At 34.7% G+C, this 7,500-nt stretch overlaps 1 long non-coding RNA gene across 1 annotated transcript; it reads right to left on the reverse strand.

The window, feature by feature from the left end:
* Nucleotides 1-271: 271 nt before the first annotated feature.
* LOC149530854 (uncharacterized) lies at nt 272-7,188 on the reverse strand. Its single transcript, XR_016358606.1, has 3 exons — nt 4,356-7,188; nt 955-1,087; nt 272-573 (listed from the first exon to the last, which is right to left on the reverse strand). It is a non-coding gene; the product is annotated as an uncharacterized LOC149530854 (long non-coding RNA).
* Between the last annotated feature and the right edge of the window lie 312 nt (nt 7,189-7,500).

The raw sequence follows: 7,500 nt of genomic DNA on the forward strand, positions 1-7,500 counted from the left end.
AAGCAACTTTCAAGTTACAATACATTTTATATATAGTTTGTTTGTTTCACACATAATTTATCCAAGTATATACAAAATAAATTTTAGCATTTAAATATAGACATAAGTGAATGTGAAAGTTCAAATACATACACTTGACATATATCTTGTTTAAAAGGTTTTTTTTTAAAATGTGATGAAAAATAATATAAAAATCAACACAAAAACAATAGGCTGAAAAAAGTGGCCATGAGAAATGACCATTTCTTGCAGCCTTGAGGAGGGGGCCCAATTCAACCCCTTCAAAATAACTTATCTATTGAACACCAAACTCCAATTACATGTTATTTTACAACTAAGTCTACTGATTTAAGCAATTGATACAAAAGTGCAACAATAAAATTGATATTTGCTTCACAATGCTATGAGCTACCGCTGCTGAGAACCATTACATTGTAGTCAAATATTTTTGAAATTGAGTTGAGAAATTAGTTTACACAGTACTCTTTAAAATTACTATCCCCAAAGCAATTTTACAAGAAATTAGCTTACACAATCCCCTTCAGAGTTCTGCTTGTCTCCTCCTCGTCAGTGCTGTTTGAAATATCACAGGTCACCAAAAAAAGATGAGTACAAAATAACAATCAAACCTTTTTTAGAAATAGTCTACGATAAAAGTAAAAAATAAAATCACAAAGCAAACATATCAAATTTGTACTCACATACAAAATAAAACCAGACGAGCCAAACAAAAATAGAATGATAGTGAAAAGAAAAGAAAGTGAAAAACACAGAATGATGGATAAAGAAGCCAACAAAACAAAACAGAATGTGTTGCAAACACAGCTTTTCAAACATTCGTAAAGTTGCTGACATGAATCTGACTTGGACAATCAGACTAATGAAGCCAAGCAGATTTGAAAACAAATAACCAAAATAAGATCAATAAAAGCTCTTATTCCTGGAACTCCTTACCAGCTGCTTTTTCATCAGTATAGACTTCAATTGCATTAAGGCAAGCCTCTTAAAAGCTTCTGACTAGAAGTAGAGAAACAGGGATGTCTGGCATATTATTTTTATTGTTGTTTGAGCAAGAATCTTACCACCCCTGCAAAATGAATAATACTCACTTTCATTTATGACTATGTAATCCCAAAAAGCAATGAGGAATTAAATTTAGCATTAAGTAAATCTATGTGATCATCATCATATATGTCTTTACTAAATGCATGCTTATATTATGTACATTTCTGGCATTAACCATTAATCCGTTGACATTAACCATTACAGTCATCCGTTGAGACTTGAGAGCATTAAGCTTGGGTAATACATGGTTTATTGATTCTCTTAAATAGCTAAGCATTCTTCTACCCCTGCAAAATTTGTCGATTCACAACAACTGTAATAAGCGAATATTTGTACCCGTTCTTTTATAATCAACCATGTTAGACAGTAAAAAAATTTAACATCTGAAGCTAAAGAAATCTGAGACTCAAAGCAGATTTTCAACTCCGTGACTTAATTTATATTAAAGTTTTATTAATATAAAAGTTAGGAATAGTACAATTTTCCTGTCTCAGTGGTTCAATTTATATTAAGCCAGGTGAGCAAGGAAAATGATCCAAGAACCGGAGTATCCATAGATAAGTATAATGTAATCTAATGGCTTAGGTGATCAAATAAGACCAAAATTTGGTTCGCAGTCTCATACAAAGAATTCTTTGTTCACAATAACTTTCATTGTTGGTTGCAAGGAAAGAAACCCAAAGCTTATAATGGAAATATTCCTTGATTAGCCACATAAATTGGCTAACCTTGATGGAACAATTTTACTAATTTCGACATTGCCTGAAATTTCTCTGATGTCATATTAAGGAGCAACTTTCCAGACAGCTGGTACCCTGCCACAAGGTCATGGTATGTCAAGGCAAGTATTCAAAACATTTGACAATACTTTGGTCAACTACTTTTCTTATTACCATCCCAAATTCATTTGTTTCTTCTGTAATTAATTTTTCAATGCCCCATGAAACAGAATGTCAGAAATTGACACATAATTTTGTTTTGCATCTCTAATGATAAATAATTGTTTGCACTGAATAATTTGGGATGTTTAAAAGGGGTCTGGTCTAGGAGATGGATCAGATGCTACTCTTCAAGAGGTCTGGAAGAAGCCCTATCAACCAAGGCCTTCATTTTTAAGATGAATTGAATGATTAGCTCATTAAATGCAGTAAACTGACAACATTATTAAGTGCAATATCACTTATCATAGGAATGAGCATTGGATCTGGAATTCTTACTCTGCTGTGTGTTAAAGAATGAAAGACCACATTCCATTCTCATGAAGAAGGTTAAGATGTTTTTTTTCTTTATAAGATTCGAATTTTTTAAATTCTCTTTTGCAGTGGATGTAGCTAACTTTCAGTGGTGGTTTTCACTTTGTTGGTAGGCTTTCGAAAAGTTTGATGTGGATTTCAATGTTTTTGTCACGCTATGGGAAGACCAAGTTAGCACACGTGTTGAACTTTAGGCAGCACTGAGGATATGCAAAGTGAGCCACATATTTTAGAGCATCTATGCATAAGATTGCCACACAGACATCAAAGTAGGAAGAAAAAAGAATAGAACCAAAGGTTGTGTACAGAGTTAATACAGAACTTGCTCAAATCATGGCCAGTGACTCTACCCCAAGACAGGCAGGGACAAAAATGTCTGTTTGACATATGTTTCCTGACCTTAGAAATACACCATCTACATAGAAATTATCTTCGTATAAAATGGTAGGCCTAATGTATATAACTGTGTTTATCTTCCCTGTTTGACTCTAATATTTCTTCTTGGGGAATGTCCTTTCCTTTCCTTTCAGAAACCCGTGTAATGTAAATTAAATGCAAAGCATCTAATGATGTAAATGAGATTGACCTGTAGGATGTACTCTATGTTTTTAATTTTATTTTGCATAGACTAACCTGTAGGATGGACTCTCTCTGTTAGTGATTTGGGGAAAGTTTACTTTTATTCATTTACTTCGAGGAGATCTTAGCTTTAACTCATCACATGATATCTATCAAGCTACTGTGTGTGGAATTGTGAAGTGAATATCAGCAATTAAAGTATATGATGGAACCTCGGTCTGATCCTGAGCAATTGGACTGTCCAGGGCATCCAAGCTTCATTAAAATCTGAGCATTTGTATTCTCATTGGCACAGAAAGAAGAAGCAGACTATGAAGACTCTGTATCTCCTGTTTGTGTGCTTATAGACCGGTACATGCACTTTACCATCCAATACTTCCATTACAAATATTATTTTAAATGCTTGAAGACTTGTTGCATCCGCTGCATGATACAGCTCCTGTTGTATGCAAATCTTTGAAAAAAAAAAGGCAACATTGTATTCTATTTTGGATTTTGTGATATGACCAGCAAGGTAGAAGTAGAACTGTAGAACAATGAAAATGGCAGTCATTGGTTGTGACTTACTACAGTGTTTTCGTTTGGGTATGATTTTTCTTTTCAGTCTATAGTGCAAAAAAAACTATGCAAAATATAAGATACAACTCTGTTTTGTTAGTGCTAGTGCTATAAGATGAACTAAATCCTTGAAGATCTCAATTACTTGGAAAACATTTCTAGCTGGCTTAAGCTCGCTTTAAAGAAATTCCCTAGCAGGAATATTTGAACTGGCCACATGAGTCGAGAAGCCAAGCAATATGGATGGTTAGGATAGTACAGCTAACAGCAGCAGGAATCTCAAATTTTAAAAAAATTCAAATCACTGAGTACAATGTAGTTTCCCGTATTCCTAGTGGCTACATGGTGAGTTTCCAGAGGAAAGTGCAGTATAACAGCAGCATAAATTATTAAGGGAAGAGCTAAAGTGAGTCTCATAGGGGTCAGATTGCGAGAAAATGGATGCTTAATTGAAATTGTGAACTCTAAACATTTATTTGCAAATTCACGAACTGAAGGCCAACTCTAGGTCTTTTGAAAGGCACTTTTGTTACCTAATATTTTTGGTGCCTGTTTCAAACAGAGGCTTAAACTTTTCTGGCATGAAATGGGTTGATTACAAGATGCTGATTTCTACTGGTGTCGATTTAAACAGAGTTGCAAGGGCATTCATTATAATATGTGCAAACTGTACAGAATAAAGGCACTTAGAGAATGAACACTGGGAGGGTTTGAGTTATCGTCTACATGATAAGAATGTAAATATTATAGACAATTAAACTTCAAATAATGTATAACAATATAAACATTAGTCTAGTTGTTCGAAATTAAAACTTACTAGTCATTAACCAAATGAAACAGAAAAGAAGAACATTTGAGCACAAGAATTTATGAAATTGTTGTCATGAATGCGAGACTTACAACAGTACACCGTAGACGATTCTGAGTGATGCAGGGCATCAGATGCGGCCCCATTGCACTGAGTTGAGTTTCTCCTATGCCACTCTAGCAGCATGAACCAAAAGGATGTGATGCATCCTTCATGCAAAATCATTGTTCAAACCCAATTACCTCAAGACTGAAAGGTGTTGGAAAGGGCCCATGAATAAGTGGCAAACGTAGCCCACCCCGCCTCTCTATAGGTAAAGTAGCTTTGTGGTGCTCTGCTTTGAGTTTTGCCTGGGCGGCATCTGCATGAAAAGAAGTCGTGGTAGTAACTGACCACACAGGGTCTCATAACTTTTCTTCCAGGATTGAAACCCTAACTAGCAGGACTTGGGAATAAGGGTTCTCCAAGCCCATCGTACTGCATTTTTAGCCATGGCTGTTTTAATCTGCACTTTCAAGCATTAAATGTGCAATAAAACTTGTATTATCTGCAATCTAAATAAACAAAGAATAAGAAGAAAAAAACAAACAGTCATGGAGTGTGTTAAAAAGCAAACGGAAACACAGCTATGGAGCGTGTAGTGGTTATCTAACAAACTAAAAATCAAATTTGAAAAGCATAGCCGTTACGTTTTTGTGCTTTTAACGGGCAAATTGTAAAAACTACACCAGAAAAGCATAAGCGTTATTTTTGTGCTCATTTGAAAAACCAAATGAAAAAAAGATGAGCCGTTGAAAAAGCAGCCTAGAGAGTTTAAATATGACTTCTCCTTCTCATATTCTCATCAAATATATTTTTCTTCCTGTATTTATGTCTCTTGTGTCTATTTTTCTTCTGTTCATCATGTTTTTCTTCTGAAGTTTTGTTTGCATTATTCAGTTTTTCCTTTAATTTGTTCTGTGTTTGTGCTCTGTTCTTTTTGTGTTTGTGCTCTGTTTCCTTTTGGCCATGGGCATGCCTCTTGTGTATATGATTGTTCTGTTCATCATTTTGTTTTTCTAAATGTTTGTTTACTGTTTGCTTTGTTATGTGTTATTTTTCTCCTTCTGGTTTATACTGGGCGAGGAAAGAGACTGGTGAAACTCGGCAGAAGAACATTCAAAACCCAGGCATGTGCTCTAATTCTTCTGTCTGTTTGTGGATTTGAATTGAATGATTGTAATGCTTTTACCTTCCTGATTGTGAAAATGCCCAACATTAATTTGCTGCTAATGCCAAACATTTTGTGGATGTTTTAGGGACTCTGGCGGTGAATCATCTGTGGCGTTTCTCAATTTTACTACTCCTGATGACTGTGTAGAGACAATGGGGGTCCTCTTATTGCATTAAAAGCACCGGTATGTGTTCCTGGCTCCAAACATTTGATAACAGAATTTTACTGTCTCTGTACAATTATCATAAAGAAGGGAAATGATTCTTCACTTAGATCTTGTAGTATGCTAAAGCAAAATCAATCCCGTTGTATGAAACCATTCTCTAGTCTACCAAAGTAGATGATATAATATCATTTTTTCTTCACATGATGCTTGCTGGCCTCCGTGTAGTTTTTACTTTTAGGGGTTCCTCTGTTTTTACGCATTTTAAGCCCAAAAATTGCCCGTGTCTGATCACATCATTAACTGTATTTTAAGCTTGAAATGCATGGATAAAGTGAAGATGGACTAATTTGTATTGTAATTTTGGTCAAATCGAACAATACCTGTTGATGTAATGTTAGCAGCATACCATTCTCTGCACTCTTGTTCTTGGTATCTACCCCAATCACATCTTGCTTCTGCATTTCCTTTGAGGCTTTGCATGTATCTTCCTATTCCTGAGGTGAATCCACTTTAATAGGACTAGAATTTTGCAAGGTCTGATCTGATTTATCTTCAGTTTGGTTGGAAGTAAATTCACCGCTGGAGAGAGAATCTTTATATTCATTTGCTTGTCAGACTCAGGTTCCACGATGTCTTTCATCTTTTCCAGTTACTCCATTGTAGATTCTGGTTTCACATTCTTTTTCATCAGTTATATCTACATCCTGTTTCTCTGGTTCACTTTTTTCCGAAGGCACAACAGTAGGATTTTCAGGTTCTCCCAGCTCTGATGTTAATATTTTTAATATTTCCATTGCTCACCTTGAATCTCTTAAATTTTGCATTTTCAGCACTGGTATTTTCTTCCTTCATTTCATTTAGTATGTTGGCTATTGGAAGCTCCACTGGATTGTTTTGACTGGTTCTTCTAAACCATTTTCTTCAATTGATATTGTCTTCTGTTGCACATCCATTAGAATTACATCCTGTTTAACTTCTGTAAAAGGTTGGAAGCCATTTGGCAGCTTAGTTGATTCTGAAAGAGTAGAACACAAATCAGTTAATTAAATGCAACCCTCATAAGCAATGCAATCTCCATGATATGCATGAAATTAAAATAAAATAGAAAGAGAATAGGGTGTGACAGAGATGAACGTTGAAATGATTAGGATTGTGTCAGTAGCGAAGAGTGGGAAGAAATTAATAATGATGACCACCTTTTGAGCTTATCAAGTTTGGAAGTATTTTCCACTTGTTCAACAGCGGAGAGTGAATTACCTTTTTTTTTTAAATATTGAACCATTTGGGAGTCTCTTTTGGTTTCTGTTTTTTTCTAATATTTTTTTGCTATACTATTTTTTGGAGAAAAATTAGTGTTATTTTGTTTTATTTTTTTGGTTGCCGATGATTTTTTTTGAGAAAAATTCTAATGTTAGTGTTTCAAAGAGGGGTAAACGCTTTGACCTGGAGCTATGAACCAGTGAGGCCACAAACGGGGGACCTCATCCCCATGAGATTTGAACCTTGATGACAAGGATAACAACACACCAACTTAACCATCACAACATGCCACTATTGGCAATAGAATCATATGTTATTTAATATAAAAAAATGTTTATTTTTGAGGGGTTGAATTGATCCCCTCTTCAAGGCTGAGAGAATGATCATTTTTCAGTCTTCTAGTTTTTGTGTCTATTTGTATATCATTTTTTAATTGAATTTTTAACAAAATATATGTTGGAGTGAAATAATGTTAGATGAAATGTATTTGAACTTTTAGCTTCACTTATTTTTTGAAAAGACTGACTGATCATATCATGTGACATCAAATTTGTTACATTTGCACTTTAGCATGTGTATAAATTTGAATTTTTATGAT

The sequence above is a fragment of the Cupressus sempervirens genome, chromosome 11 (assembly GCF_028749045.1).
Source record: "Cupressus sempervirens isolate cs-2001-9-10 chromosome 11, ASM2874904v1, whole genome shotgun sequence".
Classification (NCBI taxonomy): Eukaryota; Viridiplantae; Streptophyta; class Pinopsida; order Cupressales; family Cupressaceae; genus Cupressus; species Cupressus sempervirens.